General features: G+C 38.9%; 1 protein-coding gene across 3 annotated transcripts in view; it reads right to left on the reverse strand.

Moving 5' to 3' along the window:
* LOC136841773 (cuticle protein 19-like) overlaps positions 1–14309 on the reverse strand; it is a 414507-nt gene that overhangs the window by 274135 nt on the left and 126063 nt on the right. The window lies entirely within an intron of this gene.

Genomic DNA, 14309 nt, shown 5'->3' on the forward strand with positions numbered 1-14309 from the left:
TGTTACGAAGGCGTTCTCTACAACCAGCCTAGCCGTTTTGTTGGTGTTCCTGTACAGAAAACTTATATTTTCCCAGTCTATTTTATGGTCACTTTCCCAACAACGTTTGGCAACTGCCGACGTCTGATTACAATGTCTTATGTTCTGCATGTGTTGTTTGCTTCGCTCTTTACTGGATTTGCCAGTTTCGCCATAATACCCATCTTCACAGATCAGACATGCTGCCATATATACCCTTATCTCTTATCTCTTCCCCCTCTACCGACTTTTTGTTTCTGTTTTATTCCTAATGGTGTTTTTGTAGCTGCCTATCAATTTTAAATTTATCTAGCTTCCTGTTGATGGGTGTAATAGAGTTGTTGTCCGGGACTGTAATTATTTTCTTCCCTACCAAATGTTCCTTTTCTATCCTTTCCCTCTCCCCAAAATAGATTTTCTTGCCTTGATGTGTGCCTGCTCCCATCAATACTTAGGGTATCCTAATCTCCGAAAACTCTCCCTCAGGTATTCCAGCTCTTCATTTTAGAATCTGGGACTGCAAATCCTATAAGCGCTAATGGCCAACCCTGTCATTAATCCTATTTTTATTTCTTTCCTATGACTGGAGAACATATGTATGTATGTATGAATTGGTGTGTGTCTTCTTCCTGTATACCTTGTATTTTAAATTTTCCCTTTCCCTCTTTACCAGGACATCCAAGAAAGGAATTTCTCCCTCCTCCTCTTCTTCTATTGTGAACTTATGTGTTCATTTAGTTTATTAATGAACACATCAAGTTCACAACAGAAGAAGAGAAGGAGAGAGAAATTCCTTTCTTGGATGTCCTGGTAAAGAGGGAAAGGGAAAATTTAAAATTCAAGATATACAGGAAGAAGAGACACACCAATTCATACATACATATGTTCTCCAGTCACAGAAAAGAAATAAAAATAGGAGTAATGACAGGGTTGACCATTAGCGCTCATAGGATTTGCAGTCCCAAATTCTTAGATGAAGAGCTGGAATACCTGAGGGAGAGTTTTAGGAGATTAGGATACCCTAAGTATTGGTGGGATCAGGCACACACCAAGGAAAGAAAAAACTATTTTGAGGAGAGGGAAAGGATAGAAAAGGAACATTTGTTAGGGAAGAAAATAGCTACAGTCCCGGACAACAACTTGATTACACCCATCAACAGGAAGCTAGATAATTTCAAACAGATAGGCAGCTACAAAAACACCATTAGGAATAAAATAGAAACAAAAAGTCGGTAGAGGGGGAAGAGATAAGAGAGGGTTATATATGGCAGCATGTCTAGACTGTGAAGGTGGGTACTACGGCAAAACTGGCAAATCCAGCAAAGAGTGAAGCAAACAACACATGCAGAACATAAGACATCATAATCAGACGTGAGCAGTTGCCAAACATTGTTGGGAAAATGACCACAAAATAGATTGGGAAAATAAGAGTTTTCTGTACAGGAACACCAACAAAAAGGCAAGACTGGTTGTAGAGAACGCCTTCATAACATGCGCTAACAACACAATGGCAAGGAACACTGGAAATGGCTTCGAAGACAGCATATCCAGAAAAACTGTACACTCCACAGTAGCAAGGAAACAAAAGGAAAACGCAAGAGGACGCACGGGAAACGAACACCTGCATGAAGATGCGGGCAGAGAAAGCCCAAGGTCACGAGGAGGAAGGCAATTATAGGAATAAAGTACCCAGCACACAGATATAAATACAGCCGGGCTATGCGTCTGGTCACTGTGCGGATACTTGATAATGAGGACTGTTTGTCCAAGAAAGCTTGTAACTTTTCTGAATAAATATCTCCACTACATACCATCCAGTTTGAATGAGGTCCTGTTAGTAATATACACACACACACACACACACACACACACATTATTATATATATATATATATATATATATATATATATATATATATATATATATACACATATATACATATATATATACATATATATATATATAATGAAACTGCTGGAATGTTTCCCAATCCCCAGTATGGCCCAGCAGAATCCAAAAGGAATAATATGGTACGTAATGACCTCCCCAGTCGTCGACCTCAGCGATGGGCTGGTGAAACAGCTCCTCCAGAAGTACAAGAACTTGAGACTCGTCACAGTGGACCTGGATGACGTTTTCGAGGGAACACCGTTGGAAGAATTATACAGGTCGGGCGCCTGGTACTCTAACGCAAGTAAGTCTCAATCTAAGACGTTCACTGAGGCCTTTGGAAGAGCTCTCCAGGTCAACGGCTTGGAGCTAAAGAAGTAAAGGGCTTGACGCTCAAACTCAAGTTTCTGGATGAGCTATAATGCCATCAAACTGTTGATCCTATTTTTTTTTTTTATCTGATTATTGTTTTGTTTCATTTGGTTCGGTTTTCTCTTTTTATAAGTAGACATTCTCTGTAGATGCTAGTAAAAAAAATTAATGAGCCTTTTGGTATGGTTTTCTCAAGTCACAATAATTAACTAAAACCGCCCTCCAGCAAAATGGCCAGCAGCTAATCTAAGCAACATGATGCGCATGGCTATGGTTTGGCAAGCCGGAGGATTCTACAGCGATTCAGATGTCATCTGCATATCCCCTGTGACCGGACTTAGGAACGTTATAGGAATGTCCATATTCAATCTCGTCAATGGCGCCAACTTTCACTTCGACCGGCATCATCAAATGCTGAAAAAATTCATGCTCTACCTGAATGAACACTTCAACGTAAGGAACTTGAGGCATTTACGTTACTCTTGCGAGGGCATTTTACATGCTCTTATGTTATTTTTATATCTTATGAATCAGTTTGTCGTTACCTCAGATAACTTTCCAGTTACTGTAATATCTGTAATACTGCAAGTGGAATTGAAAGCTGGCAAAAGCAAATAGCACAATTCCCATGACAAAATACGACTGATAACTAATGACCTCATTATGATATTAATTCTAGCCATCTGTGTGGGGTATGAACGGCCCTCAAACAGTCTCAGCCGTATTAAGATCAGTCTGCAAAGATGACATACTTCACCAAGACCTTGAGTGTGACGGTACCAAGATCCTGCCCCTCACAGCGTTCAACCCGATCCAGCCTCGTCTTCATTCCATGTTGTTTCAGAAGACAGCAGTTAAAGACATGCATGAGGTCAGTACCCCTAAGGCTTTAGTACTATGCTTCAGGAAGAACCAAATCCAAATTCTAGTCTAGCCTTTTATATACTTCACAAAAGCTCTCTGAAATATATGTTCATGTTGATAATATTTAACATTCATGCTTGACGATGTTTTTCAAATCTCAGCTAAGCTCTTCTCTGCAACAGCTTTTATTTATATATATATATATATATATATATATATATATATATATATATATATATATATATATATATATATATATATGTATATATATTGTATATCACACATGGAAAAAATTAAACAGTTTTGGCTTTATTACTACCAAAGCCATCTTTGTCATCAGTCCTCTGGAGATGGCATGGTTAGCAATAAACCCGACACTGGTCAGTATCTACAGCCGCGTTTTATATATGTATACATAGTGTATATATATTATATATCCTATTACACAAACACACACAGACACAATATATAGATATATACAAGATTTGGTCAAACGGTGGTTGTCAATGAGACGATCGTGAATTAAATTATAGAATATATTTTGGATGAGCTACAACAAGGACACGATTATTAAAATGATGAAAGACAATCCCTGGCAGGCACCTCGACCACCCTTTTCAAGCATCTTAACTAACTCTTTGTGTCTCCCTCGTGCCGCTACTCCACACTCGGGCCACATAATGCTGGTGTCAGTAAAAATCAATGTTTGATTTTATTGGTTGAGGGCCTCATTGTTACCAATTCTCTCCAGTCACATAAGAGGACGGAAATTTTTCCTCTCAAATAATTTAGTGTTTTACCTGGTATTTATCGATTAGTTGTCCGTTCTAATAGGTCGTTCACTCTGGGGCTGTACGAGTCCCTCGCCCCCACCGAGCTCCTGAACACGCCCCCCCCCCCTCCTTTATCCAATTGTTTCATTTCGCAGGGCCTCTTGGGCAGACTTTGGGGAGCCTTGGCAGTTATTGGAAAAGAGGAATCAGGCCTCATGTGATACCAGCATTACGTAGACCTAGTAAAGAGAGGCGACTCGAGGGAGTAAGAGTCAGGACAGACTTGAAACGGGTTATTCGCCAGTGACTACCTTCCTTTAATTTTCATCGTGTTGTTCTTGTAGCTCTCCCAAAATATATGATTCATAACTTAATTCACATGAGCCTCTAACTGGCAAATACCGTTTCATCAAGTCACACATTTATATTTATACATATATATACATACACACACATAAACATACAGAGAGAGAGAGAGAGAGAGAGAGAGAGAGAGAGAGAGAGAGAGAGAGAGAGAGAGAGAGAGAGAGAGAGAGACTATTAGAGCTTTGCTTCACCTGACCGCAAAAAATGCAGTAGTATTCCCTAGCATCCGATATATACGCCATAGATGCATGAAAATAATAATATAAAAACATAATTGATAAGAATTCTATCTAATTTCAGAGATTTCCAGGTTCCTACACCATTCACTTCTGGAACAGAATATCCCGCACCTTGCCTGCTATCAAGGATTCCGGCACAATATACGATGAAGCTTCAAAGAGCTTTTGTCCTTTAAGCAGAGAGTCAGCTACAAAGAAATCGAAAATCTACTGAAGTGAGGCCAAGTGTCCTGATCTGTCAGAAAAGTGTAAGCAAGTTGCAGTCTTGTAGAAACTAATACTGCATGTGCTTGTGCACATGTATGAGGACGTATATACGTAATGATTAGAACATGAAAATTATGTATGTATACGTAATCGACCATGATCAAGAATATGTATACTCATTCGAGCATGATCTTAATTCACATGTTTACCTATCAGAATGTAAACATTAAGACACCCAAAAGTGCGCCAATTCGGATCTTCTTCCCCCATTTGAAATGGTACTCAATTTTTGGAATCAGTTCCCACGTTCACACCCTGACAACTCTGTTCTTGTTTAGTCTTTCTAGCATTCAAGTACGAGAGATCATATGAGGCTTCCGCGGTGGAAAGTGTACTAATAATATGGTCTCTAGGCCCACACTGCCCTCAGCATAAAACTTTACTCTTCCGGGGGCAGGGGGGGAGTGTCACTGAGGTGTGGGGAAACTGCAGTGGGATGGATTGGGTAAGCCTAGCTGAATCCCACAAAAATAGGAATACTTCAAGCTCATGTTCTTCTTACGAGGGAAAGATCGCTTAGTTACAGTACCACAAAAAGGAGAAACTTACTTATAAACCATCAGAATGTGTAGGATAATGAATGATCACATAAATCCCTGGCTTCTGAACATTCAGGAAATTTAACCGATAATTCCTGACACTTAGCAGCAGACTAGAGAAAGCATGTGAAGTAGTTAAAACATGTAGCGAAAGCTTAGGCCTTCGGCAATCCACGCTGAAGAGAGAAAGTGGTTCATCTTGAATCCCCTGATTCGAGATGAACCGGGAAAAGGATCTTCTTAAGAATATAGGACATAATTTATAACAAAACAAAATTATATGTAAATTGTTTGGTTTATTAAAAAAAACCGCCATCTAAGTTTTACTAACAGCCAATCAATGTCCACCACTAATGGAAGACATCGTAAAGAAAAAGTCTACAGAAAGAGGATACTAACATATTTTACGTGGTATTTACAAATTACTATAATTTGTATCCAAAACACGAAGAAATAAATCAAAATTACATTTATAAAAACATTAAACGAAAATCATATTGCACTAACTTCATAAGGTTTGGAGCCGTCCTTGGCAGGGACAGTCAGTTGTCACACGTGGGAGTATTCCCATCGTCACTTTGTTCTACCTTGCAACATTTGGAAAGAATGACAGAAATGGTACAATACACCTGCAACTGCATCTATATGAATGTAAAAATACTCCAACAAGCGAGTTAATATCTGGGACCCTTTGACCAGTACTAAACGTGACACAAAATACTGGATATCAACACACACTTTGAAAGAGACGATACAAATGCTGCAACCGCACCAAGCGAGAAAATGAAAAAGGAAATTCCCTTTTGAGCAACAGGAGCATCAGGCATACCAGAGCAGCGCTTGGCTGTCCTGTTAAATACTGATGTTTCCAGCTGCCGTTCCTGCAAAAGAACGTGACACACGGGGCAGGTTTGGCACCTCCCCTTGACTGCGATTTCCTAATTATGTAATATTCATGTCCTTACTAAACGAGTAAAAAATGCGCCGAAGTTTCTTCGGCGCAATCGAGTTTTCTGTACATCGTATAATGCTGCATGAAACTCTCGGATACGGCCCATGAAACTCTCAGCCACGGCCCGGTCGTGGCCTGTGTTGTTGGCACCTATAGTGGTGCCAGACGCATGATCATGGCTAACTTTAACCTTAAATTAAATAAAAACTACTGAGGATAAAGGGCTGCAATTTGGTATATTTGATGATTGGGGGGTGGATGATCAACATATCAATATGCAGCCCTCTAGCCTTAGTAGTTTTTAAGATCTGAGGCCGGACAGAAGAAGTGCAGACGGAGAGACAAATAGCCATCTCAATAGTTTTCTTTTACAGAAAACTAAAACAGTATAACTAGATGATAAGGCACATGTTACCTTGCATACCCCAGGAATAAACATGAAAGCTACCTGAAATATAGATAACCTAAAGTAAACTAAATAACTAAAGGTTACTGCAAAGTTGTACTTAAACGACCATCTTTATAGCAAGGACATCAGACTAAACTTGGTGTAACGACTACGTATGGACTAAAAATAATGTTGTAATCGAATTTCCTAAAAACTGGAGAGATATCTATTACTGGTGCTTGAATGACCTTCAAGTTTTCTTCAGACAGAATTAAGACAATGCTTAGGGTAGTACAAGACTTGTGGACTGCGAAATAAAAAGATAAATCCAATGACCCTCTCAAGATCCCTGCCGTCCCATACTAGGATAACGACGTTCCACCAGGGTCTTGAAGTAGCGTAACAATCCCACATCAGAAAGCATATCTTTGATAGATGATAATCAAACCTGGTCTTGTTTGCTTGCTTGCTGTCACGGAAAAATATATTTATTGCATTAGGCTTGGGACATAGTTGTGAATGGCAACAAGCTCCTACCAAATGCGCAATGCCTAAGTGTAAATAATCTTTAACAGTGGGAGAAGTATAAACATATATACAATCTTTTTTGTACAGATGTCAAGGATACCTGTCGCGTAGGACCGATCTTTTTTATCAAATATTTGTGCAATAAGGACTCCTTCCCAATGGTGTACTATAGGAAATGGCTGTAGCACAGAATGATATATGTAACGCAAAAACACAACTGAGGGTTTTAATGCTATATAGTGCCATTATCCACCCTACTTTCGAATATTGCAGTCGCATTTGGGGTACATCATATTTTCGTTTCCTTATAGAACGGACTGTATTACGTGATCAGTGACTCGCAACTGTCAACCCCTTTTACAGATTTCATTCTTTCCGGCATAAAGTTTTCTTGCTATTTTCTGTTGGTACTATTTTTGACAATGCTCAATAGATCTGGAAGAATCCTTTACCTTCCTTCTCCTGCTAACAAGAGGCAACTTAATGCCCGTTAAGGCACTGCCGTTTCACACCCCTATTCTGCAAAAGCCGGTAATTCTCATTTTTGAACAGTTCCTTCCGGCAATCTCTGGAACAGCTCGAGACTTGCCTTGTCCCTTCTTCAGCAGTCCCTGAAACAATTCTGAGACTTGCCTTGTTCCTACTTCCAGCAATCTCTGGAATGGTTCCACGACTTAGCCTGTTTCTTCTTTCGGCAATCTCTGGAACAGTTACGCGACTTGCATTGTTTCTTCTTCCTCACATCTCTGAAACAGTTCTGCAATTTGCCTTTCTTCTTCAAGCAATCTCTAGAACGGTACCACGTCTTGCCTTGTTCCTTCTTCTAGTAATCTCTGGAATAGTTTAGCAACTTGTCTTGTTCTCTGTTCCAACAATCTTTGGGACGGCTCTGAGACTTGCCTTGTTTTCTTCCATATTTCCTTCTTCCAGCAATCTCTGGAACGGTTCCACTACTTGCCTTCTTCCCTCTTCCAGCAATCTCTGGAATGGTTCCACTACTTGCCTTCTTCCCTCTTCCAGCAATCTATGGAATGGTTCCACGATTTGATTCTTTCCTTCTTCCAGCAATCTCTGGAACGGTTCCAAGACTTGATTCCTTCCTTCTTCCAGCAATCTCTGGAACGGTTACACGACTTTATTTCTTCCTCTTCCAGCAATCTCAAACGGTCATAAGAATTGCCCTCTTCCTTTTCCAGCTATCTCTGGAACAGTTCCTTGACTTCCCTTGTCTCTTCTTACAACAGCTGGAAATCTCTTCGTGATTCCGTTCTACGTACTGTAAAAATCGTGGACTTTTGATCATTCTAAGTCAAGCTTAATCCTTATCCTACCTTCCTTGTACCCTAACAGTCTAGTCTCTACAAGCAAGCGAGTGTGTTTATAAATCATTCCTTGTGTGCTGGCATTCTGGGTTACACAGGCAAGCATGCATGCAATTTTACATACAATGTATATGTGTATACAATATAATACTCAATGTTGCATATCAATTATGATAATTCTTCAGTCTATGAAGATTCTGTGATAAACACTGCCTTCCAACTTGTTTCACTTGTCTTTATCCTGTTTAGTCGGATGGCAAACAAACCATGGCTTGGATGGAGATGGAGTTGTGACAGGATATGGAGTATAAAACTCCGTTCTATCCGCCAACACATTAGTGATATGGGTTTTCACAAGGTTAGGTTACGAGAACATAGGAATTATCCCCAAATGATAAAAAAAAAATTATGCACTTCATCCGTTCAAGGTATCACTTAAGACGAGTGGAAAAGGGAATGAGTGAGGATACAAACTTGAAGTGAGAACAAGCATGTGGTCAGAAGGGCCTAAAGGATGCTATAGTTAAGTGTTGCTCGGTATTATAATTATTGAAAAGGTTAAGAGCAACAGAAGAACGACATCCTGGTAGGAAATTAAACCGATAGTAGATGCATTAGTGTAGTTATTTTAAACAATTATATATTTTCGGCGTTCAGCACAGGATGAGTTGGATAAGGGTCTGAAAACAAGTGACGAATAATTTTGTATATGTACACACATACACACAAACAAACAAGCGCACACACATATATATATATATTAACAGAAGTCTATGGTGTTTCAGTTTGCTTCTTGTCTTACGGACAATATTCAGCATCAGGTTGAATGTATCGTTATAATGAAGTGGATTTCAGTTTAACATAACAAGAAACAGGGCAACATTTATTCCTGTAAATGCTGATTGAAATGCATGGATCATCATGATGGGACAAACAACCTATTCAGCATTTAAGAATGTGTATACAGTATGTATATAAACACTACCCTCTGGAACTTCAGACACAATGGGTCTTGGTTCACTAAAGATCCCATCAACAGCAACTCGTTGCTGCCTACCTGTAAGGAAATCTTGAAGTAATCCTATAATATACACACCCACTCCAAGATTCTTAAGTTTATAAATAAGTGCCTTATGATTTACTAAATTGAAAGGCGCACTGAAATCCATTTAAAGTACTCTACACCCAAAACCCTTATCAAAGTTCTTTTGCAAGTGACATGTCAGATCTAAAAGAGCATCACAGGCACCAAACTAAATATGCACATTGACTATCAGTTAACAATCCTTTGGACTCCACATACTTGAATGGTGGCTTTTTATGGGCTTTTTAATAAGTTCTTCAGCAACTCTGGAAAGCACAAGGAAAATAGTTACTGCAGTCTGTAGATATGCCACTCTTTAAAAGAGGCACTGAATTACTAAGCTAGCACTCATCCACAAAGACATAAAAATCTATAGAATCTGCAAATATTAGGCGACAACACACTAGAAAACTTTTTAAAAGTCAAAGGGAAGAAACTATCAGGATCTTCTCCACCCAGTTATCAAGATTATCAAGGATTTTTTAAACATCCCTGTAACGAAAAGACAATTTTGTAAGAAGAGGTTCAGGATGACAAATATCAGGGAGAGGGACATCCTCAGCTCTTTGCTTAGCTTCCAAAACTCGATGAAGCAGTTCAGCCTTTTCCTTAGGGCTATTAACCAATCTACCATCATCTGTTAGTAGTGGTGGAATGGAAGACGAGCCTGACCCAAACATAGGAGATGCCAATTTGGTCCATCAAAGATGAGGCTGAGTAATTCCTTCAAGTTTCCTCTTTAAGGAATTTTTGTAAATTCTCTCAGCTATATAGTAAATTCTGTGTGCTGCACGGAGAGACTCAATAAACATGGCGTCATTTTCATGTGAATTATTTCGTCTCCATGTGATGAATTTGGTCTGTTTGTCATGGTAAGCTCATCTACAGTGTAAGTATCATCAAACCACGGCTGGTCATTTGTCCTATTCTTGATGACCTTTCCAGGTACATACCTTGCTAAAATAGCCATGAAAATTTCATTTAAATTCTTCTACAGATTTGGATCTAATATCGCATCCAAAATATTAAGTGCCTGATAGGCTTCGATAATGTGATCCCAATTGACACTATATTTCAGTCAGAAAGCTTTTCAAACGGTGGCATTAGGAATATACCGACTGACAGATCTGTCCATCTCAATGGACACACCTGTGAATATGAGGTCTAATCTATTACCAGAGATATGCATAGGTTCCTCACTCAGCTGGACAAAATCGGACGATTCACAGAACTCAAGAGTAGACTGGCCATGTTGATCTGTGGAATTTGAATTAAGCCACTCGCTATGGTTTGCATTGCAGTCTCCACATATAACGAATAAAGCTTTTCAATCCTATGACTGAGCCAAAATACTTCTCTCCAAGAGACAGTCATATACAGAATCATCAGTATTTGAGTTGCCGTAAACAACAAATACTTAAACATTGTAAAACTTACTGAAAATCTTCAAACAAAGAAATTCTTGGCAGCTACTCTCTGACGATACCTTACTGTAGGTCATCCAGACCTAATACATACAGCCATAACTTGAGCAAAGGGGATGTTACGACGATAATAAAGTCAGGGCCATCAAACCCTGGGATTAAAAATTCAACCTGTGACATGTCATAACTTACAAGTGTCTCAGGTAACATACTGCAGTTACGGGCATGATTCCGAAGATCAAGAAAATTTGACCTTAATCCTCAAAAATCTGAATAAAGTACTCTGCTGTTTTTCTTACGGTAATGAGTAGCAGGGTTAAGATCAATGCCTCTCGAAAGAATTAAAATTACCAACACAAAATTAGAAACAAATCTAATAAATTTATTCATAACACCAACACAGAAAAAATTAACAGAACTAACAATAAAATAAACAACAGTATTTACGTTATTTACAATACTTTCAACAAAAGGATGAATACAGCTGACACTTTATGTCATTACAAAAGCCCCAATGGCAACTGGTCAACAAGGTAGAGACGGGACACCTTGTATGGCAAAAAAGAAACCCGCCAGGTTTGCCACATCAACTGGGGAAGTCAGTCTGGATGGATTTAGAAATTATATAAAGCTGAGAAGGAATAGATTAGGTAAAGAAGACGCTTTCCTGATAATCCACCAAGCAACTTCTGCTTTCTCATCAGCCTGTCCTGCGCATTTTTCGAAAAAAACATTAAAGTGAACAAAAAAAAAAAAAATAAAAATGCCTAATTGTATCCATCCTCCAGCAAGGTACCCCTAACCCAAGACCATGGAAGACCAAGCTACAATGGTTAAGGCACAGTCCAAGGTTGGAGAACAAGGTTTGTATTCAGAGTAACCTTCTCTTAGAAGAATTGCCAACCAAGGCTTAAAGGGTCCCTTTCACCCTCCGGTTTGATTTCAGTGTGTCCTTCTCCCAGAAGAGTTGCCTGCCAAGGCTAAAGAGCCTCTTTTATCCTAACTCGTGTAGGCAGAGACGTCATACCCTGAACTGAATGGTGCTAAAAGCCACATTACCCCACGACCAAAATGAACGGACAGGGAAAGCTGGGTTAAATTTAGCGATGCGCACAGTTTAAACCGACATTTTGAAATCTAAAGATTTTTTTTTTTCTGGTCTGAGCAGCGGAGATACAGCAGGCCTTAAAATGTAAGCGTTGGTGAATTTTTCATTAATTGTGAATTCCTCTAAAAGAAAAAATAACCTGCTAAACAAAAAGCTGTTATTCCCGTGTGTCTGTCATCAACTGATAAATCTCCGCCTTCCTGTCAACTAGTAAAATTTCGTCAGGATATTACCGACGAAATTTTACTAGTTGAAAGGAACAGAGATTTATCAACTGATGACAGACACACGAGAATAGAAAATTCAAAAGCCTTTCGTCTTGCAAAATTTTTTTTCCCGAGTAATTAACCAACTACTGAGAAATTCACCAACGCATATATTTTCTGAAAAGAAATCAGACATCATTAAAAGTTCCAACCGCTGTTGTTCCAAGTTTATTTTCTTTGATGGTCCAAAAGAAGTTAGTGGAGATATTTCAAAGAAAATGTGACGGGTATCTTGTAGAGCACGTAAAAGTTTCGAATGGTCAACTTGGCCAAATATGCAATTTCTTTTCTCAATAATTGTAAGCCTTTCCCTACTTCGTAAATGTAAGGGTAAACTGCCTTTGTGGCAATTACAACTATCTACCATATATCAGTTTCTCCCAAACAGTACCATCATGAAATAAAAGATAATTTATAATACTGTTACAAATATTAATGAGACCAATTCTTTTGCAGTATTGGAAGATCATTGTACAATTCCATTATAAGACGGGATAAGAAGTATCTCTTTATAAAGTCTATAGAACTTTACACTAATGCAATAAGTAAGTCCCGAATAATTAAAAGAAAATAGGGTTCATATTTAGCACAGAATTCATGCTGACAATGGGAGATTGACAAACCCGCTCGAATGCTACCATAGCAGGCTAAGCAGCCCTTTGTAAGGTTAATCAAATGAATACATTAAAGGCTTTACAAATGACTGATTTTATACAACCATTACCATTCCTCCTCCCTCCACAAAAACATTAAGAGACAGCAATAATGTTCATGAAAATAACCTCCCTAAAAATTGACAAATTCTTGATTACCAAAAGATTTTTACAAGAACCCAGAAATTATCATCATTTCGAAACTACAAACCCAAAGAGCCAGCGCGATCGGCTCCTTTCAGGAGACACCTCCACAGAATAAAACAGAATATACTGTGGAATTTTGGCCAAAGCCAAGCTCTGGGACCTAAGAGGTCATTCAGCGATGAAACTGAAATTGACAATAAAAAGGTTCTAAAGGTGTAACGGGAGGAAAACCTCGCAGTTGCACTATGAATCAATTGTTAGCAGACGGTGGAAAATGAGAAAGAGATAGAGAGACTATGAACGGAGGTACAGTAATACACCTCCACAAAAAGCTAATCCATTGTTTTAAAATATGCAGATGAGGCAAGACACTTATCATGAAAAAGGCCTGCAGTGGCAAGGCAGCTTTCAAGATATGAATGTTGAATTCTGCTGCTCAAAAACATACTTTCTGTCAGTGCAAACATGGATCCATTGAGCGACAGAGTCCATCGATTTCACTGAAACTAACTACATTCCTCTTGTAGCGAAAACTCACGTGAGCGGGAGGGCACAACCAACAAAAAGATGACAGCGCGGAACGGACTATAACTTTAACCGGCGATTAAAATCACTACGGCAGAAGTTACTCTTCTGAGATAGTACTGTACAGTGTCCTCAGTCACCCGCGAAGTCTCATAGCACCGGTCTCTTCTTGATGCTACAGTTTTTGTTTCAAAAAAAAAAAAAAAAAAAAAAAAAAAAAAAAAAAAAAAAATTGCATTTGTTAATATTCCCCCAAAACGAAGAAAAAGTAGGAAAATAGTAGCAATTTCTCACGATGAAATCCAAGAGAGAATGTCATTCATCACAAAATTTTTAAGGACGAAGAAAACCCAAATTTACCGCTAACTCTCTCTCTCTCTCTCTCTCTCTCTCTCTGTGCCGGTGCAGGTAAGGGGTGAGCAGTGTTGCCACATGTACGATAAAAACGGCCTTGGTACGATGTACGATAGCATTTTCCATTATCGTACGGTTTGTACGATCATTCTAAGGTGTTGATAAGTATATAATTACAAATATAAGTTGTCGGTGAACTCCTCCATGAAACAGGCTAATTTCTATAAAAA

Source organism: Macrobrachium rosenbergii, chromosome 1 (assembly GCF_040412425.1).
Source record: "Macrobrachium rosenbergii isolate ZJJX-2024 chromosome 1, ASM4041242v1, whole genome shotgun sequence".
Taxonomy (NCBI): Eukaryota; Metazoa; Arthropoda; class Malacostraca; order Decapoda; family Palaemonidae; genus Macrobrachium; species Macrobrachium rosenbergii.